The sequence below is a fragment of the Fukomys damarensis genome, unplaced genomic scaffold (assembly GCF_012274545.1).
Source record: "Fukomys damarensis isolate Sample0158 unplaced genomic scaffold, DMR_v1.0_HiC HiC_scaffold_15, whole genome shotgun sequence".
Taxonomy (NCBI): domain Eukaryota; kingdom Metazoa; phylum Chordata; class Mammalia; order Rodentia; family Bathyergidae; genus Fukomys; species Fukomys damarensis.
The window spans coordinates 23,757,464-23,764,671 of record NW_022900927.1 but is presented as its reverse complement, the minus strand read 5'-3'; the positions used below and the strand labels follow the sequence as shown (position 1 = coordinate 23,764,671).

Genomic DNA, 7,208 nt, shown 5'->3' with positions numbered 1-7,208 from the left:
GGGGGGGGGGGGGGGGGGTGAGGTACAGGTTTCCCAGAAGGAATTTTTTCTGCAGAACAGATCCTTACAATGAGGTCTCCATTAATAATGTGAGCTTGCTGTTGGTGTAAGTGCAGATCCATCTAGGGTGAGTTTTGGATAATTTTCTCTCTTTATATAAAACTTGAACTTCACGGAGTGGGAGGGAAGAAGCTATGAAAATTATCTTTTCTATATTGGTTGATTTAACTGTGTAATACACGTTAGAGAATTTTCAAGTATTAAATATTGTAAGGATTTTGTGAATATTTTTGTTTGCTGGTTTTTAATCTTTAAAATGTTTTTAAAATTAGGTTTGCTGGAACTTTTACTCTATTGAGATTCTACCTCTTCCATGGCTATTTCAAGCAATGCTTCATTCAGATTTAGCTTATGAGAACAGTGGTGATTTCTGTTCTCTTCAGTGATGCTGTTGACGCACATTGCAGGAAGTAGGGAATCCCCTATAAATATCCTTCACTGTGTCATTACCCAGCTATCCACACTGGCTGGTGAATATGCTTGTCTGTCCTTTGTCTTTACGTAACTGTCCCCTAGTCTCTTTAAATGTGATAAGAAGAAATATGTCGCCTTTGCTTTGTCTAGGGAGCTTTTGTGATTGTAAATATCCTAGGAAGAATTTGTTAAACCTTTTTACTAAAAGTGCATTTTGGTGTATAGAGGTTGTCATATTAATTTCTCCTGGTTTTACTGCTTATTTTGGGTTATTTGTTTGTTTCTTGTAATTGGCTTGTTTTTGTTTGCTGGCTTTGGTTTCTAAAGAGTGCAGAGATGGGATTCCCTCTACCTCTAGTGACGTAGAGATTTTGTTTGCAGTCTTTTTCTTCTGAGAGGGAGGGTACGGAGAGAAGGAAGAAGAGAAATCATCTGAAGCGGTGCGTTCTCCCTTTATGACTTGATGATGATATCTGGGTACCATTGAATAGAACTGAAGCCAAAGTAGGATGTGTTAATGATAGAGGGGGTTCTGTTTTGTTTGTTTCCTTTTAGAACAGACCCAGGGCAAAGTCAGGATTGCTAAAGCAAGGTGCCTGAATTAACCCTTCAAGTCTTGCTATTGATGAATTTTTATCTAACTGCTTTTTCTAAATATAGAAAGAAAAATAGCTCTTAGGCAGGTTTCTAGAACCTGGGATCTATTAATAATTCTAGGTTGAGTTTGGATTTAGAAATTTTTCTGCTTTTTTTGCACTGGTCCTGATCAGGCAATTTGTGCGTTGTTTTTCAGACCTTAAAAAAGGTAGTTATATAAAATTCTTTGCCATAGTTATAGTAAAATTTAAACTTTAATGTATATAACTAAAACAAAGCTTAAGGGTAAAAAAAATCATTAGATACACTCTTAGATGTGAGTATAACAGCCCAGCCCATCTTTTTTGGATTGAGTATTTGGGCTTCCAGTTCCTTTTTATGCAACTCCATTTTAATGCTGCTGATCATTTGAGGACTGCCTTCAGAGGTCAATTTAAAAAACTCATATTAGAACCTAAGAATGTATAAGAGTTAACTGATCTGTGAATGTGTGTTTGTTTAGCATATATGGAGATGTGCCTTTAAAAGATTGTTGATTTATTTTCTGTCTTGAATTTCTTTTCTGTGCTTTCATATATTCTCAATTCTTTGTGTAAAATGAAGATGAATAATGTCTGCTTTTCAGCTTATATTATATAGTCCTATTCTCTAAGGTAGCTTAGTTATATTATTATCTATTACACCATAAATGTTTCCAACTAACAAAATCTAACTACTTTATTTGAAAACGGCAAAGGTATTGGCAACAAGAGAAAGTAATCCTAGGGTAAATAAAGGCTATTCCAGAAGAAAAACCATTGAGAAGCTTGCCAGAGACAAGAGCTATTAGGTTAGGAGAAATTTCACTGCATTTTGCATTTTGATATTGCAGCAAATATGTGGATAATTTCTTGTTAGCTTTTCAGGAAACCCCTGTGGTGGACAACCCTCATTAAATGTTGCTGGGAGACTGCTTTGACGTCACTGGGAGCAGTTCCCTGTCTGCAACTAGAACAAGAATAGCCTTTAAGGGGTAAAGAAAACTGCTGTGAAATTAAAAGATGGCAGATTCATTAAATTGGTTTACCTCAGTTTGTGAGTGGGTAGGATAGATCTAAGTTCTTCGTTAAATGTATCAGTTATACCAAAGGGGAAATTATCAAAAGTTCATTTTATTTCAACTGAAAGTGCTTTCTTTTTAAATCTTTGTTTTCTCATCATCAAGGTTTTTTAAAAGGTCCCAGGAAAAAAGCTGTTGAAAGGTGTTAAAGAAGTTAGATTTCAGTCTCTTTTATCCTTCATTTTCTTTCACTTTTTTTGTGAGGGAGAAAAGTCAAGGGCAGCTTTTACAGAAATGTTTTAGTATTGCTCCAGGGTAATAGATAATGTGATACCTATTTGAAGGACCCTCACAAAATTGATAGGGACCATTTTTGTCTCTAAAAGGTGTTAAACCTACTTAATTTTCTCTAATTCCTCTTCTAGCATTCCGCCCCTGCCCTATTTTAATTATATAATATAGCCTGTTGAGAGTTTTGAATACTTGGGTTCGAGTTCAAATCCTAGCCATAGCCAGGTGTATTGGCTTCTATCTTCTCAAGAGGCTAAAACAGGAGGATTACAACACCCAAACCAGACTGGGCAATTTAATCAGACCATATCTGGGCGGGGTCCTGGGGGAGAGTGCTGGGCTCAGAGAGTTCTGAGGTCAATCTACAGTACAAAAAAAGGGGGGTGGGAATCCTTGCTTTACCAATTGTTGACTTTGTTACCTTGGGTGAATTAATTTGCTTGACCTCTTTATCTTCCTTTGTAAAATGAGTATTAAAAAGAGTATAGAAGGGCCAGGGATTTAGCTCAGTGGTTCTGCCACCTGCCTCGCAAGCACACCGTCCCGAGTTTGATCCCTGGTACCATTAAAAAAAAAGAACCTAAATCAAAACAAAACAAAACAAAAAAGTATAGGAGCCAGGATTTAGCTCAGTGGTACCATGCCTGCCTTACAAGCACATGGTCCTGAGTTCAATTCCTGGTACCAAAAAAAAAAAAAAAAGAAAAGTATAGGGTGGTTTTAAAGATTAAGAGTTAATACATACAGGGATGGGGATGTACTTCAGTGGCACCAGAACTTCCTGGCAAGCACAAGGTCCTGAGTTTGATTTCCAGTGAGTGGGGGTTGGGAGGGTTAATACATATAAAGCTTTCCAGACATTTCCTGGTTATTTTATTTTATTTGTTTTTTGAGACAGGGGCTCACTATGTAGTTCAGGCTGGCCTTGAACTCACTCTGTAGCCCAGGCTGCCCTCAGACTTTCAATGATCCTCCTGTCTCAACCTCCCAAGTGCTAGGATTACTGGCATGTGCCACTATGCCTGGCTAGATACTGAGTTTCTTTTTTTGTTTTGTTTTTTTGAGACAAGGTCTCACTGTGTAGTTAAGACTGACCTAGAACTCATTATGTAGCCCAGGTTGGTCTTGAACTCATAGAGATCCTCCTGCCTCAGCCTCCCAAGTACTGGGATTACAGGCATGTGCCACCACACCTGGTTTAGATACTGAGTTGTAAAATAATATAGTATAAATATTTCAGCTGTATGTTAGCACAGTTGATCGTTTCAAGGAGTATCTTTTCTAATTTGATGTTTATTGCTTCTTGGCCTTTGGGCTAAGATCAAGTATAATTTGATGTTCAGAACTTAAATTGTGAACATGTTCCCTAAAAATATTAGGAACACTACTATTATTCTTAGTCATTAATATTTTGACTTGTACAGAAGGTTGGTTTGGGGTTTAGTCTTGTTTTACTTTCTACCATTGGTATTACCTCTATTTTTCTCTATGTGAGTTGATGTGGTTGTGGTCTTTCTCCATACATTTGTGAGAATATAAGAGCTATATAAGTACTATATTAGATTTATATAATGTTCCTTAAAATCACTAGTGTAAAACAAAAACCGAGGAGTTTTTGTTTGAGTGTTTTTGGTGCTTGGGATTGAACCCAAGACCTTACTCATGCATATGCTTTACTACTGAGCTATACCCCAAGCCAAAAACTGAAGGATTTTAAATGGACAAAAATGTAAGTTACAAATTCTAACATACCCCATATCCCCATTACCTTTTATGTTCTTTTAATTTCATATTAGCCTTAGAGTGTTTTTTTTTAATGTTTTTTGAGGCTTTGTCTTTTTGAATTGCTTGTGTCACTAGTAATGTAACTAGTATATTTACAAGAGCCAGTAATGTGTGTAGCATTCAAGGCAAAGAAATTATCTCCCTGTGTAACTTTTTTATCCCTTTCTCATTTTTATCCTTGATTTCATAGGTCAGTGCTTCCCAAGAAGCTAGGAACACATACCTTTTTCTAGTGGAATGTATGGGGAAAAGGACTTAAACATTATTTAAAAGGAACCTGAACAGAAGATAATACAAAGTGAGAAGCACTTGCCCAGGTGAATGTTCTTACAAGTCCAGGGCACCACCATTGGACCAGGGACGTGGACATGATATGTTGCTGAAGGAACACTCAAGGAACACTAATCTAGCCCAGCACTTGGGAGGCTGAGGCAAGAGCATTGCCACAAATTTGAGACAAGTCTGGGTTTTATAGTGAGTTCAAGGCCAGCCTGAATCATGTAGCAAGACCTTGTCTCAAACAAACCAAAAAAGAAACAAAGAAAGACTTTTTTTTTTTTTTTTTTTTTTTTTGAGACAGGGTTTCACTATGTAGTTGAGACTGACTCTGGAACTCACTATGTAGCCCAGGCTGGTCTCGAACTCAACAGTGATCCTCCTGCCTCAGCCTCCTGAGTGCTGGGATTACAGGTGTGCGCCACCACGCCCTGCTAAACAGACTAATTTAATAGTGTAACTGGCAATGATTCTGTTAACTAGAGTGAACCAAGGGGAAAATTTTATCTCTGAAATTCTCCCCCCCAGTACTGAGAATTGAACTCAGGACCGACCTTGGGCTTACCAGGCAGGTGTGACACCACTGAGCTACATCCCCGGCCCTACAAAATTCTTGAATGCATTTATCCAGAGGAATTGATAAGAATTGTGAATAAAGATTCAACTACAAAGATGTTCTCACAACATAATTTTATTATGCTGCCTAAATGCACAATAATAGAGTAATAGATAAATTTTAGTACATGTCTATAATAGAATATGACTTTATGTTAAAAGTAATTTAAACCAGGCATTGTAGTACACTTCTGTGATCCCAAGTACTCCGGAGGTGGAAGCAGGAAGATACCTGTGAGTTCCAGGCCAGCCTGGGACCTCCACGGTGAGTTCAAGGCCAGCCTAAATTACATAGTGAGACCCAGTCTCAAAAAAAAAGGAAAGGTATTTGGTGTTAATAGTTGGATAAAATATGGTGTAAAAATCTTGTTATGTAAAATATTTTTATGAAAACATTCAGTATGGAGACAAATGAAGGATATGCCTAAAATCATTGCTGTTATTAATGGTAATAATTACTGAGTATAGATTATGGGTGATTTATCTTTCCTTTTCTATACCTGTGTGTTTTTTCTGTAAGTATAAAGAAATTTGCAAGCCTGGGATGGTGTCCTAAGCCTATAATCACAGCTACTTGGGAGGTTGAAGTAGGAGGATCATTTGAATCCAGAAATTCCAGACCAGCCTGGGCAACATAGTGATACCCTGGCATAAAGAAAGAAGCCTTCTAAGCTGGGCATGGTGGTACATGTCAATAATCCTAAGGGTTACAAAATTCCTATAAGGCAGACGGATCACAAGTTCAAGTCTAGCCTACTTAACTTTGCAAGACCCTGTCTCAAAAAATAAAAAGAGCTGGTCATGTAACTCATTGGTTTAATCCCCACTGTGAAAGAAAAAAGGAGGGGGCGAAAAAGGGAGAGAAAGAAGGAAGGAACAAAAGGACGAATGAACTGTATTTCTCTAATCATAAAAGCATTAAAAAATTTAAACTCTACTGTTCGTATCTTCAGGTGGAGCTTTAGAATTTGTCAGTTCAAATAAATGTGATGACATATGTCAATTCCTTGAACATAGTGTTAGGAACACAGTAAAGGCTTAATGAATGAAAGTTACTGCTATTGTTATTACTTGAGAAAAATAGCTTTCTCTAATCAGAGCACAGGGCTTTTGTATTGGAAGATAACAGTATTGAGAAAATACTCTAATCATGCAGCTTCTTGACCTTCTAAAGTAAGTAAATATGCTCTTCTATACCTACTAATCTAGGATCTTTAAATGGGGGGTGGCTAGACTGAAACGTTTGGTTTTTCATTACTATGGTATAGAGCAGTGGAGGTGAACCTGTGGTATGTATGCCACAGCGGATATTTGTTACCACTGAAAAATCTGAAAGGCTCATGATCACTGATACAGAGGAATGTTCATATTGGAAGACTAATAGTGACTTTGTGGTAGGTTTTCTTTTTAAAATAGCTTTAACATAATTTCTGACTCCCATTAAAAATTACATCTCTTTCCATTTCTGAATTGTCTCCTTAAGAATTAGGAAATTTGAAACAGAACAGATTTTCTCAGTCAGTTCCAAGAATCTGTGACATTTTGCCTATTGCTTCTCAAGTCAGTCCGCCCTTGTGGATCCCTTGAAACTCAATACTGACAAAGACACCTAGACATCCATCTACTTCAGGCTTCTTTTGGGACTGAGATGGGATTTAAGAAATTAAATTCAAGGGCTGGGGATTTCAATGGCTCCACACCTGGCTCACAAGTGCAAAGTCCTAAGTTTGATTCCTGATATCAAAAGGGGGAAAAAAATCAGCATGAAAACAATTATCTTGAAATCCATGTGCTACCTTAAAAGATGTAATTCCAGCCGGGCGTGGTGGTGCACCCCTATACCCCTAGCACTTGGGAGGCTGAGTCACGAGGATCGCTGTGAGTTCGAGACCAGCCTGAGCTACAAAGTGAGTTCCAGGTAGTCTCACTACATAGTGAAACCCTGTCTCAAAAAACAAAACAAAACAAAAAAAGATGTAATTCCATCACAAGAAAAACCTTCATCTGTCACCTTAAATTATGTTAATCTCAATGACATTAGTTTTGTAGATGTACCAGTATTTACTTTGTAATTTTTTCTTAGTTTTATAGTTGAATAAACAAGGAGTTCAGGAAAAAAAAAAAAAAAAAA

At 37.3% G+C, this 7,208-nt stretch overlaps 1 protein-coding gene across 12 annotated transcripts in view; it reads left to right on the top strand.

The window, feature by feature from the left end:
* R3hdm2 (R3H domain containing 2) overlaps positions 1–7,208 on the top strand; it is a 122,251-nt gene that overhangs the window by 44,207 nt on the left and 70,836 nt on the right. Inside the window, exon 1 of one of the 12 annotated variants that reach the window (XM_010644621.3) lies at positions 896–914. The exons of 10 other annotated variants lie outside the window; for them this stretch is intronic. The gene's annotated coding sequence lies outside the window, so the exon portion shown is untranslated. Of the gene's footprint in view, positions 1–895; positions 915–4,376; positions 4,504–7,208 lie in introns of those variants that run through there. One more of the 12 variants, XM_010644619.3, reaches the window with a different exon arrangement.